The sequence below is a fragment of the Sapajus apella genome, unplaced genomic scaffold (genome assembly GCF_009761245.1).
Source record: "Sapajus apella isolate SASKATOON/1434 unplaced genomic scaffold, GSC_monkey_1.0 scaffold11, whole genome shotgun sequence".
Taxonomy (NCBI): Eukaryota; Metazoa; Chordata; class Mammalia; order Primates; family Cebidae; genus Sapajus; species Sapajus apella.
In genome coordinates, this window is record NW_022436951.1 from 35672106 (window position 1) to 35684784 (window position 12679).

Below are 12679 nucleotides of genomic sequence, written 5' to 3' on the forward strand. Positions count from 1 at the left end.
TGACAGGAAATGGGCAGAATCTAGACAGGGGCGCAAGGTCCAGGGAGGGTGGTTGGTTTTGCAATAAAAGACATGCCAGCACATGTATGTGCTCCTGGGAAGGATCCAGAGGAGGGGTGAACAAGGCTGTGGAGAGACGAGAAGCAGCTGCAGATGAGGCTGGTACTTCCCGTAAGGGAGGGAAGGGATGAGGCACCACATCCAGTGGCTGGTGCGATTGGCCCTAGAGCTGCAGGGATTCTATCTGATCGCTCCTCCTCTCTTTGCAGCAGAGTTATCAGAGCTGGGAGATAGGCCTGTGGTTGCAGAGATCCAGAGAGAAGGCTGGACATGGCCATTGCTGAGAATAAGAGGGAGTGGATGGATGATGTTGTAGGACGGGCTGACAACAAGGAAGTCCTGCCTGAAGATGGTACTTGTGGGTGAAGAATGCCAGTGTTGAAATGCAATCCCATGAATACACAAGTAACTCACAAAGTCTAAAATGAAAAATGCCTACCTTGGAGATTTCGTTAATTCCCAATTAATTCATAATCAATTGCCAGTAACTGCGTGGCTTAAACAGCAGACATTTATTCTGTCACCATTCTGGAGGCCAGGAGTTAGAACTCGAGGTGGCAGCAGGGTGGGTTCCTTTCAGATGTTCTGGGAGAGGCGTTGTCCCAGATCCCAGATCTCTCTCCAGCCTCTGGTGGCTGCCAGCAGTCTTTGGCATCCCTTGGCTGAAGACAAATCAATGCCTGCCTCCCTCTTCACATGGAGTTCTCATCTCTGTGTCTGAGACACTCTACCCCTACTTGTCTTTTTATAAGAATGCCAGTCACTGGATTACGGCCCACCCTTATCTTAACTTGAGGGCATCTGCAAAGACTCTATTTCCAAAGTCACATTCACAGGCTAGAGCTATCATTTTGGAGGACACAATTCCATGCATGAGAGGGATGATATGTCATGAGAGTGCAGAGGAGAAAAGCATGATTATATTCAACTAGGGCATCAGAAAAATCTCAGGAGAGCACTGAAGAGAAGGTGGGATGGGTGGCCAGGCGTGGTGGCTCACACCTGTAATCCCAACACTTCGGGAGGCCGAGGCGGGCAGATCACCTGAGGTCAGGAGTTTGAGAAGGTGGGATTGAGACATCTGAGTCAGTCTACAATTCTAGCACATTTTGGACACACAGGTGAGTGTCATTCTTTAATGCCAGTTAAGTGGACACACAAATAAACAGAAATCCAGGCAAGACAAACTTCCCTGCCTGCCTCAAATCCTGGTTTCTCTCTAACTATGACTTTGGCAAGTTACTGAATTTCACAGTGCCTCAAGGCTTCCATCCATGAAATAGGTATAAGGCATTAAGAGAATGTTCTTTCAATGGGGAATTTTATAATGAATTGGCTATCAATTGTGTGTCTTGGTAACTTAAATACAAGGAAGTATGTCAAACACACCAAGCAAGGGAGTGTCTCCACTTCTTTCTGTCACAGTGGAGAGCTGGCATCCACAACAGTGGAATTGGGTATTGGATTTCCAGGTCATTGTGCAGCCCCTAACCACGAAGATGTCTACATTTCTCACGTTATAAACAATCTGCCCTACCAGGACAGTGAGTTGGTAAGAAACCAGGTGCCAAACTGCCCACCAATCAAAGTGGGCATCTCCGTGACTGTGACGTGCTTCTTCATATCTAAGCCAGGAAGCCCTGAGAAGTGAGGGTGGAAACACACAGAAGCAATCCTTCAGGGAGATGTTACCAGGAAAGCCTCTTCCTTGTGCTTCATTGCAATGCCTCATTGCTGAAGATTAGATCCATGCACTGTACAAAGTGCGCAACTAAATTACTGAGGCACCCACTGTTCATTGCCTACCCCCAAAACATTCTTAGGCTGTCTATGCTACTATAACCAAATACATATCTATAATTTATAAACAGAAATAAAAACGTATTGCTCACAGTTCTGGAGGCTGGGAAGTCCAATATCAAGGCACCAGCAGGCTCAGTGTCCGGTGAGGCCTGCACCATCCATGGCATCTCCCCATGGCAGCATCCTCACATGGTGGAAGAGGGAAAATCCACTTTCTCAACCCTTTTGTAAGTGCCCTCATCCCATCCATCAGGGATCTGCCTCATGACTTAATCACCTCCTAAAGGCCCCACTTCTTAATACTATTACATTGGCAATTAAGTTCTAATGTGTGAATTTCAGAGGGGACACATTCAAACCATAGCACATTTCCACTCCACATTTAGCAACTGAACCCCAGTGTGGTTCATCCAGCAGACAGAGGTCTCTTAACAGCCGAGAAGGTGGGATCATCCCAGGAAGGGCAGAAACAGGCAGGCAGTCCTAGCCAAGGAGACATTAGGGAATCTTCCAGGGGGAAAGTCTCTGAGATCATCTTTTCCTCCCCACAAAAAAGCTTGTCAAGAGAAACCCTCCTCCGCCCAGCTGATTGCCATTTGCTTCTTTTCCTGTGGTCTGATTTCAGGGAGATCATTGACTTGATTATCAAGTCGCTCCAAGAAAAGCAATTTCAACCTGAAACACAGAAGCAGAGGAGACACAGCAGAAAGGCACCTGCTCATTCAAGAACCAAAGAAACTGCAGAGAAACCCGTGTGGCCTTGAACTAGACCAGAGGGTGAGTGAAGGAGCGATGAGGTCAGAGGTGAGGGAGACTCCAGATCACCTCCTGAAGGCTTCTTTCCTTGGTCCTCAGAGGACCAAGGCTGGGTGGTTCTCTCCATCCTGACCCAGCAAACTCCACTGTGTGTGCACCCATTACCAGGGCCTACTGGCTGCGTGGTTAATCTTAGAAATAGGTCCTTGCTGTGAAAGCCAAGGCATTTACCTCTTCAGGGGTCTTCATCAAAACCTCCCGCCAGCTTCTTTCCCCAGCTACACTGTCTACCTCTCTCCCATCCCCCACAATGCCCTTTCCTTCAGCAGAGACCTTTGACTCCCCTCCCCCACATCCCTCTTCTCAACAAGAGACACTCCTGAGGCCACTGTCCTTGGTTGGGAGTTATTTAGAAAAACTACTATTCCTGTAAAACTTGAGCTAAGAAAAATGACTGAACTGTTAAAAATCACATAATTACCTGATAAGGTGGTCCTAAATTACAAGACATCCAAAACATTGGCATCTGTTCTAATTTACCGAACACTGGGAGATTATTCATTAAACTTTAAACTAAGCTATTTCTATGCCTTTTGGAAAGTGAGCATTCACTACCCAAAATTTAAGATGCATAATATGTGCATCTCTAGGTCAACCTACATGTGAAAATACAAATTTACACAAAATTGGGTTGCAATTATTGACTTTATAAACTGATTCATATTCTAAATTTCCCGGGACATGTGGTTCCTACAGCAATTAAAAATATAGATTTTATTTACACACACAGAGGCAACATAGGCTATATATAAGTTGATGAATAACACCATACTAAAATTTCTTATATAGATGAAGCAGCATCTTTATCAAAAAAAAAAAAATCCCATAAATCACAGATAAAATTATATTTAGGTCTATGTTTAAATGATGGAAATGAAAACTTTCCAGCAACCAGTGCTACCAAATCAAATACTTTTATAATTATAAAAGGGAATTTGGTACAATAGAAGAGCTCTTTGCAAGGTGGATTTTTACGCCTATGAGTATAAAATTGTTAGCTCATCTGTTAATCCCATGAAACACCCATTACCTTCCAGAACACACTGGCTCCCCTGCACTCCCTCCCACCTCACTCTTGTGGGAGCTTCTGTGTTTCTGTTGTGTGTGAGCACAGCAGTCACAACTGCCTGCTGATTTTCAAATCCAGGGGCCCTTTCACACCCCCTAGCTCAGTCCTCCTCTCTGAAGCCTCTGTCACTGCTGGGCACCATCGTCCACAGGGGTGCCAGGCTCCTTGCCTTCTCCCTCTCCCATCCTCCCTCTCCTGCGTAAGAACAGCTCACTGCACCATGTTGCCCATAGCCAATTTTGATCTTTTTCTTTCTCCCTGAACATGTGTCCTCCTGTGTGCCCACAGCTTCCACCATTACCAACCAAGGCTGTAGTCCCGGACCTCCACCCCAGGAACACCCACCCGGCTCTCCCACACTCAGCATAGCCAAAACCATTTGATATGTCCCCAGAAATCTTGGAACTTGTTCTTCCTAGAGATTCCTCACTACGATTAGGGAAACTATCAACTTAACGGGTCTATCATATGCGCAACACACACACACACACACACACACACACACACACACACACACACACACGATAAAGACTTCCCTAAGCAGAGATTAGCAAATGTTTTTCTATAAAAAGCCAGATAGCATATATTTTAAGCTTTGCAATCATGTGGTCTCTCTGACACTGTAGCTTGAAAACAGCATACAGAAACCAATGGCTGGGCACGGTGGCTCATGCCTATAATCCCAGCACTTGGGGAAGCCGAGGCAGGTGGATCACCTGAGGTCAGGAGTTCAGGACCAGCCTGGGCAACATGGTGAAACCTCATCTCTACTAAATATACAAAAATTAGCCGGGCACGGTGGCACGTGCCTGTAATCCCAGCTACTGGGGAGGCTGAAGCAAGAGAATTGCTTGAGCCTGGGAGGCAGAAGTTGCAGTGAGCCGAGATTGTGCCATTGCACTTCAGCCTGGGAGACAAAGCAAGACTCTGTCTCAAAAAAAAAAAAAAAAAAAAAAAAAGAACATAGCTGAATTCCAGTAACACTATAAAAAACAGGCAACAGGTCAGATTTGGCCAACAGGCCATAGTTTACTAAGCCGTGCACTAAAATATAACAGGGCTTAACAGTGATGTATCTGAGAGCCGGGCGGGGTGGCTCACGCCTGTAATCCTAGCACTTTGGGAGGCCGAGGTGGGTGGATCACCTGAGGTCAGCCGTTCAAGAACAAGGATTTATCTGTCAATGTCAGGATTCCAGGTCGTTTTGATACTCTCTTTACAATTGTCCTCTATGTTTCAAGTGTGCTATAATGAGCGTGTGCATTGTGTGTATGATCATAGACAGGAGGTAAGCTAATGTTGGGACGGAATGGCTGATATCCTGGTCAGCTGTACTGATTACAGTTACTCCCCGGTACACAGAGCCCTCCTTGAAAACCCCAAGAGCTGCTGCCAAGTAGCCAGTAAGGAAACAGTTAATATTTGCCTTGTTTGAGGCTCCAACAGAAAGATTTTTTTCTTTCCACCTTTTTTGGTAATCAGTGCAGGCACTTGCACACACAGACACACACACAGACACACACACACATACACATAGTGGTTTTCTTGCGGAATCGGATGAAATTCCTTTTTCCATTACGTTTTCCTCTAATGGCGTCCATGTCTCACTGGCAGTATATAAGTCAAAGAAAATTTACTATTACTTCTTACACTACAAATGTAGTGAGAATGGAAAAAAAGGGGCTGAACTGAAATGTTTCTCCTACCACTTGGGTTTCTTGCACACTGGCGTGATGAAATCCTGCAGACAGACCGGCAGGACGGGCACCCCGGGATCTAGGAGGCCCCCAGAAGGCCAGGAGAGTCAAACCCCCCTCCAGCATTGCGCTCACACATAGATAAAAGGCGATTTACTCTTTGTGTTGGATTTTTTGCTTTCACTGTCAACAAATTGATCCCTGGGATGTAACTGTTTTCAAATAAGAAGTTTAAGCAAATCCTTTCGAAAATAATAGGCATTTTCACTCAGAGAATTAAAATTCCAAAGGGGCTCAGGAGCCAGTTCCTGAGACGCCCTTGAGGGGCGTCACTCCCTCCTCTGAGCTGCTTCCTGTGTGCAGGTGTCAGTGCGGAATCGCTCTGGGCCAAATTTTCTGCTCCTCCAACCTTTCCTGATGGGCTCTGAGCACGACACCTGCAGCAGGAGGTTAGGACATCCTGAATTCAGCTGAATTTCTAGAGCCCACCAACGGTCCATGTCCCTAAACATGGGCATAGTGGACCCTGGAAACCTAGTCGAAATCACCGTTTTTGGACGGCCCCGTGTACAGAATTGGGTGAAGAGCATGCTGCTGTGCCTGGCATGGTTTCACCGAGAACATCGAGCCTGAGCTGAGAAGATGAAACACCTTGAGAAGAACTAGAAGGCCCAAGCATCAGACCCCCACACACCCCAGGATTCTGTTGCTTAAGACAACAGTTTCAGGAGCATCTTGAGAACTTTGCAACTTTTGCTGCTTAAGTCGAAGAGAAGCAAGTATAGCATTCCTAAATCCCTGCATTCGTTTTTCCTGTGTCTTGATGGAATGTGGTTTATTTTGTTGCAAGAGTGAATTTGAACTATTCTAATAAATGGCTATTTTGCCCAGTGACCTGAAGATCTTTGTACACTTACAATAAAGCAAATTTATAAAAGAAAAGAAAAAGACCCTGGCCCATGCTTTTTTGGAGCACCTCATCTTTATGAATGTCTGCTTCATTGCCCTAGATCAAGGTCTCTCAACTTAGGCACCACTGAGTTTGGGGGCCAGTGAAAAATTGTCTTTTTGGGAGGGGTTGGGTTGTGCTGTACACAGTAGGATGTTTAGCAGCACTCCCGGGTTCCACCCTGGATGCCAGCAGCACGCCCCCAGCTGTGACAACCAACAATGTCTTCAGTATTACCAAGTGTTCCCCACTGACAATACTAAGCATGTTGGTCACACCTATATACCTGAGAGTGTGACAGCGCTTGTGTTTATAAGAAGGTCTTAGGAAATCAGCTGTTTCCCCGGGAGAGGTCAGCTCAGCCTGAGCTGTCGGCTTCCTTGGGAGCTCACTCCGCAGTAGGTGAGCGTGTGTAGCAACGCTGGGTCATGGTGCACCTGTGAAGATGACCATTCGTCCACCAGGGAATGTACTGGAAGGAGTGGCGATGGGGACCTTCACCATCCCCATCCTCACAGTCAGCGCCTTCATTCTGATGGCTCAAATTCCTAAGATCCCTGAGGCCAAACCAAGAGTAAACCGTGGTCAATGGGAAACCTGGGGCCAAGGCTCAACTGCTCAGGGCCTGTGAATTTTTTTTTTTTTTTGAGACGGACTCTCGCTCTGTTGCCAGGCTACAGTGCAGTGGCATGATCTCAGCTCACTGCAACTTCAGCCTCCCAGGTTCAAGTGATTCTTCTGCCTCAGCCTCCCAAGTAGCTGAGACTACAGGCACATGACACCACGCAAGGTTAATTTTTTTTTTTTTTTTGCATTTTTAGTAGAGACAGGGTTTCACCATGTTGGCCAGGATGGTCTCAATCTTTTGACATCGTGATCGGCCCGCCTCAGCCTCCCAAAGTGCTGGGATCACAGGAGTGAGCCACCACACCCAGCTAGGTCTGTGAATTTTTTAAGTAGTTGCTAACATTTAAATATTAGAAAACATCACTTGAAAATCCAATCTGGCCACTCTTGCCTTGCATTCATATGTAGGAACAATGAACTGGAGCTGGGTGGCTGCTGCCCTTCACCTCAGGGACGCTATTTGCCACAGTCCCCACCCTGCCTTGCCTCCCCCCAGGCAGGTTCCTCTCCCGCTCCGCTCATTTACATCAGCTGCCCGAGGGCACTGAGGTTGCAGCCCTGCTCTACGGCCTCATTTCACCATTTTTAATGCTGTGACACACATTTTCTTTTGCTCAAATAAGAAAATAAACAAACGATCGTCCAGTGGAATTCCAGCTGCAAAAGAAACTTAGAAGAAATATTTGTGTTGAGGACATAAAACCACTTTACCCGACTACCCAACTCCCAACATGCTCAAAATATAAAATCCAGTTTAATGGTCCAGTGGCCAGTGAGTACCCTGCTGAAGCCAGAACAGCAGGGAGGCAGGAGACCCTGGCCATAGATTTGCTTGGTGCTGACTGGGTGTAACCCAGGGCATGTCCTCTGTCTGCCCTGAGTTTAGCTTCCTCCTCTATCAAATAAAAGGGCTAGAATATAGGAACCACAAGGCTTTTTTTTTTAATTAAAAATCCCAATGATTCTCTAAATCATGGATCAGCAAATTTTTCCTATAAAGGGCCAGAAGAGAAATATTTGAGGCTTAGCCAGCATCACAGCTACTCAGCTCCGCCACAAGAGTGAAAAGCAGCCAGGAACGATATGCTAACGAATGAGCGTGTTCCAAGACTTTATTCACAAAAGCCTGGGGCCAGCTGGATTTGGTGCTCAGGCCACAGTTTGTGGACCCCTGCTCTAAGTTAAAAGGTTCACAAATTTACAAGTAATGAAATGGCATGTCATTTTTAATATATCCATAATAATTAAAAAGAATTTCAAGAGAAACAAATAGCATAAAACCATACACACACTGTAGAAATGCTCGTTTCCTGGTTTTGACATTGCAGCATAGTTATGTAAAATGTAATCATCAGAGAAACTAAGTAAAGGGCACAGGGTGTTTTTCTGCAACTTCCTGTGAATGTATAATTTTTTTTCAAAATAAAAAATTTAAAAAGTGGTCTATACTGAAAAAGTAAGTGAATGCTTCTGGTTCGGTTTTGTTTTGAGACAGGGTGTTGCTCCGTTGCCCATGCTGGAGTGTAGTGGCGCCGTCACAGCTCACTGCAGCCTTGACCCTTCAAGTAGCTGGGACCACAGGCATGCGCCACCATGCCCAGCTAATTTTTGTATTTTTAGTAGAGACAGGGTTTTGTCATGTTGCCCAGACTGATCTCAAACTCCTGGGACCAAGTGATCCGCCCACCTTGGCCTCCCAAAGTGCTGGGGTTACAGGCATGAGCCACCTCACCTGGCCATGAATCATTTTTAAAGTTAACTTTTGAGAATTTAGTTTAGCATGACACCAAGTTCTGAAGGCCACAAGTCCAAAGTGTCAGCAGGGTTGGATTCTCCTCGGGGCTCTCATGGGAATCTGCTCCAGGTCCCTCCTGTAGCTCTGGTAATTGCTGGCAATGCGTGGTGTTCATTCGCTTGCAAAAATACACATTGCTCCAAATCGCTCCAATCTCTGCCTCCATCTTCACAGAGCATTTTCCTCTGTGTTTCTCAGTACAAATTTCCCTTTTCATTAAAGACGTCAGTTATTGAATTACAGAGCACTTTAATCCAATATGACCTCATCTTAACTTGATTATATCAGCAAAGACCCATTTCCAAATAAGGTCACAGTCACAGATTCTGGGGGTTAGGACTTCAATATCTTTCGAAGGGATGCAATTAAATCCTTAAGAGTCCTTGACCTGCACACCAGCTAAACCAAGCTAGGAACCTGCCTAACAGGATGCAACATTACCAACACGGTTCCCACCTCACCGATAAGAGGAGCTGCCCCAGCCATACCCAATGGGTTCAGGTTGACCAATGTCACCCAAATGGGGAGCCCATCCGTCTTAAGAGATGGGTGAAGACCAGCCCTAATGGTAGAATCTCCCTCTTAGCTCCACTATCTGGGCCCAGAAGGATCCTGAAGAAACTGGAAGAGGCACAAGCTACATTCTGTGTCTTAGTCTATTTGAGCTGATATAACAAAATACCAGACTGAATGGTTTATCACATAATAGAAACTTATTACTCAGAGTTCTGGAGGCTGGGAAGTTCAAGATCAAGCTGCAGGCAGTGTCTGGTGAATGCCCATTTCCTGGTTCAGGGATGGCACCTTCCCACTGTGTCCTCATATGGCAAAAGTGGCCAGGAGTCTCTCTCGGACCTCTTTAAAACACTAATCCCATTCCGGAGGGCTCCACCCTCATGAGCTAATCACCTCCCAAAGACTCCACTTCCAAACGCACTCATTTTGGGGGTTAGGTTGCAACACACACGTTTGGGGAAGACACAGACACAAACATTCAGTCTGATCGTTCCGTCCCAGCTTGGAGACTGCAGCCAACGGGACAGCGTGATGGCATAGCGAGCAGCAGACCTCCATCTGAAAGGACGTCTAGGGAGCTCTAGCAGACGCCAGGAGCAGCAGGTAACTCCAGGCCCCCTGGTTCCTGATTATCAGCCTGGGCTACTGCCCTGGTTCTCATAGCCAAGCAGACAATCAGAGGAACAGGGCAGACTTTCAAAACTGTCAACCAGCCCCATCCTCTGAACTCTGTCAGTGAGGCCAGCAACTCTCCTTCCATTCCAGGCAGGCAGCTGAGCTGAGGAGTGTGAAGCCACCTCGGGGGTAAGGAGGGGGTCCCTCCATATAAGTATGGGATGCTAATTGTCTTGGATGAGGACAAAGCCTTGACAACTTCCAATGGACAGAATCTTTGATGGAATTTCCTAGGTTGCCATGAGGATAGGATTGGCCCCATAGTTGGGAATTTGACTGAACTCAATCCTGTGGACTGAGTTGTCATCTAAGAAACTAGTTACAAATAAAGGCAACCATCCAGATCTTTTGAATGGAGCCCATTTGATGTAGGTTTGTACTTCCCCAACCCTACACATGCATTGGAAGACTTTAATAGTATCTATTGTAGGTGACACCATTAAGGGTTTGAAGCAGGGATTTAAGACAGGTTCACTGTGTTGGGGTCACCATCATCAGCTCAAAGGCATTTTCCTGCTAGTTACAACATGTGGTCTAAAATCGTGTTAAGGTGCTTACCTTCTTCCAAATGGCAGCATGGAGAAAGGAAGTGAATAAAAGTCAACTACAAACTCTTTCCCTCAGGTGGACGGGTACAGGCAAGGAGAAGATGCCCCTGAGATGCATCCGTACCAGAGAAAGCAGACGGATGAAGGGCTCAGGATGGATTTCATTCTTCACACCCCAATCGGCCCAAATCAGGAGTCTATGTCATGTTTCAGAGCAATTACCCCAGCTTGTCCCTGTAAGAATCATTTTGACAAACAGCACAGATTTTTAACTCCTAATTTAAAAATATACCTAAAGAATGGTTTGATGTATTATTTCCCATGATCACCTGAGCAACCCTTGGAGAAATTCTCTCAGCAGAATCCTTGCCCTTCACACTGTGCATTTCATCTGCTCTGTTTCCCGTGGAGGATAAGAATTTTTAATCCAAAGCAACATAACGAGCCTTGTCCAAGTCACAGCCTCAGGAGTAAAATGAAAGGTACCCCAGCAGAGCTGTGGGGTGACAGAATACAGCTGCCTTTGATCTCAGCACTGTTGCTGTGTGCCCAACTTGTACAATGAGCCAGAGCCTCACAATAGTAATGATTAGTGGAAGCAGACAGCTCTGCCAGCTTCCTGAACACTACCCTGCTGGCTTTTTCTCCAGGGAGGATGTTTCCTCACCTGCCTGTGGGCACCTCCCACCACGTCTGGAACACACAAGAGCATCAGCTCTCACTGTTGTGCCAAGAAGCGCTATCACGACAGATGAGCATGACCACTAACCACGTGAACACGGTGAGCTGCCGAGGCCACCAAACGCTGCCACCCAGAATTCAAAGAAATGTACTCAGGGCCTCCAGCCTCCCTGGTTTGTTTTCACATACAAGAAGCTGGGCAGAGGGCAAAGGGCGGAACCGCATTCTCTGAACTCTGTCAAGGAGGCCACCAAGGGCAGGGGAGTTCAACTGAGGAGTGAGGAGTCCCAAGTCAAGGAAGCCCCACCTTAAAGGGGCCAGGGCTCCCTCTAATTATGAGTATGAGAAACTCACTGTCTTGGATGAAGACAGGGTTCTGACAGCTCCCAATGGAAGGAGTCCTGGATTGGGTTTCCCGGATTGCCACGGGGATGGGATTGGTCAAAGCTGGGAATTTGACTTAATGCCATCATGCGGATGGACTAACCACCTAAGACACTACACAGCTGGGAATCCAGGCGACCATCCGGCTCCTTCCGAATGAAGCCCTCACACAGGCTGTGGGTGCTGGGGTCGTCGTCCAGTGCTATCTCTTAACGACTTCTTTCTTACGCCAGTATGTGACCTCATGAGACATCAGTTCTTATGAGAGCTTTCACTAGTGTTTAAAATAAATGTTCTGGGGGCTAATATCTAAAACATATGAGGAACTCAAAGCAATAACAAGAAAAGTAATGACCTGATTTAAAAATGGGGGAGGGTCCAAGCAGACATGTTCAAAAGAAAACATACAAGTGACCAACAAGTACGTTTCTAAAATGCTCAGCATCACTAATCATCAGGGAAGTGCAAATAAAACCACAACAAGGTACCATCTCACCCTGTTAGAATGCCTGTCATCAAAAAGACAAAAGATAAGTGCTGAGGGAAGAAAGCGCTGCACACTGCTGTGGGAAGGTACATCAGCACACCTATTATGGAAGACGATATGGAGATGCCCAAGAAGCTAAACATGGAGCCACCACATGACCAAGTAACTCCACTTCTGAGTATACATCCAAAAGAAAGGAAATCAGTGTGTCAAAGAGATGTCTTCACTCCCATGTCCACTACAACACTATTCACACTAGCCCAGATGAAGACTCAACCAAAGCATCCATCACTGGATTTTAAAAATGTGGTCTATGGCCGGGCGAGGTGGCTCACGCCTATAATCCCAGCACTTGGGGAGGCCAAGGCAGGCGCATCACAAGGTCAAGAGATTGAGACCATCCTAGCCAACATGGTGAAACCTCGTCTCTACTAAAATACAAAAATTAGCTGTGCATGGTGGCGTGCGCCTGTAGTCCCAGCTACTTGGGAGGCTGAGGCAGGAGAATTGCTTGAACCCGGGAGGCAGAGGTTGCAGTGAGCCGAGATCATGCCACTGCACTCCAGCCTGGG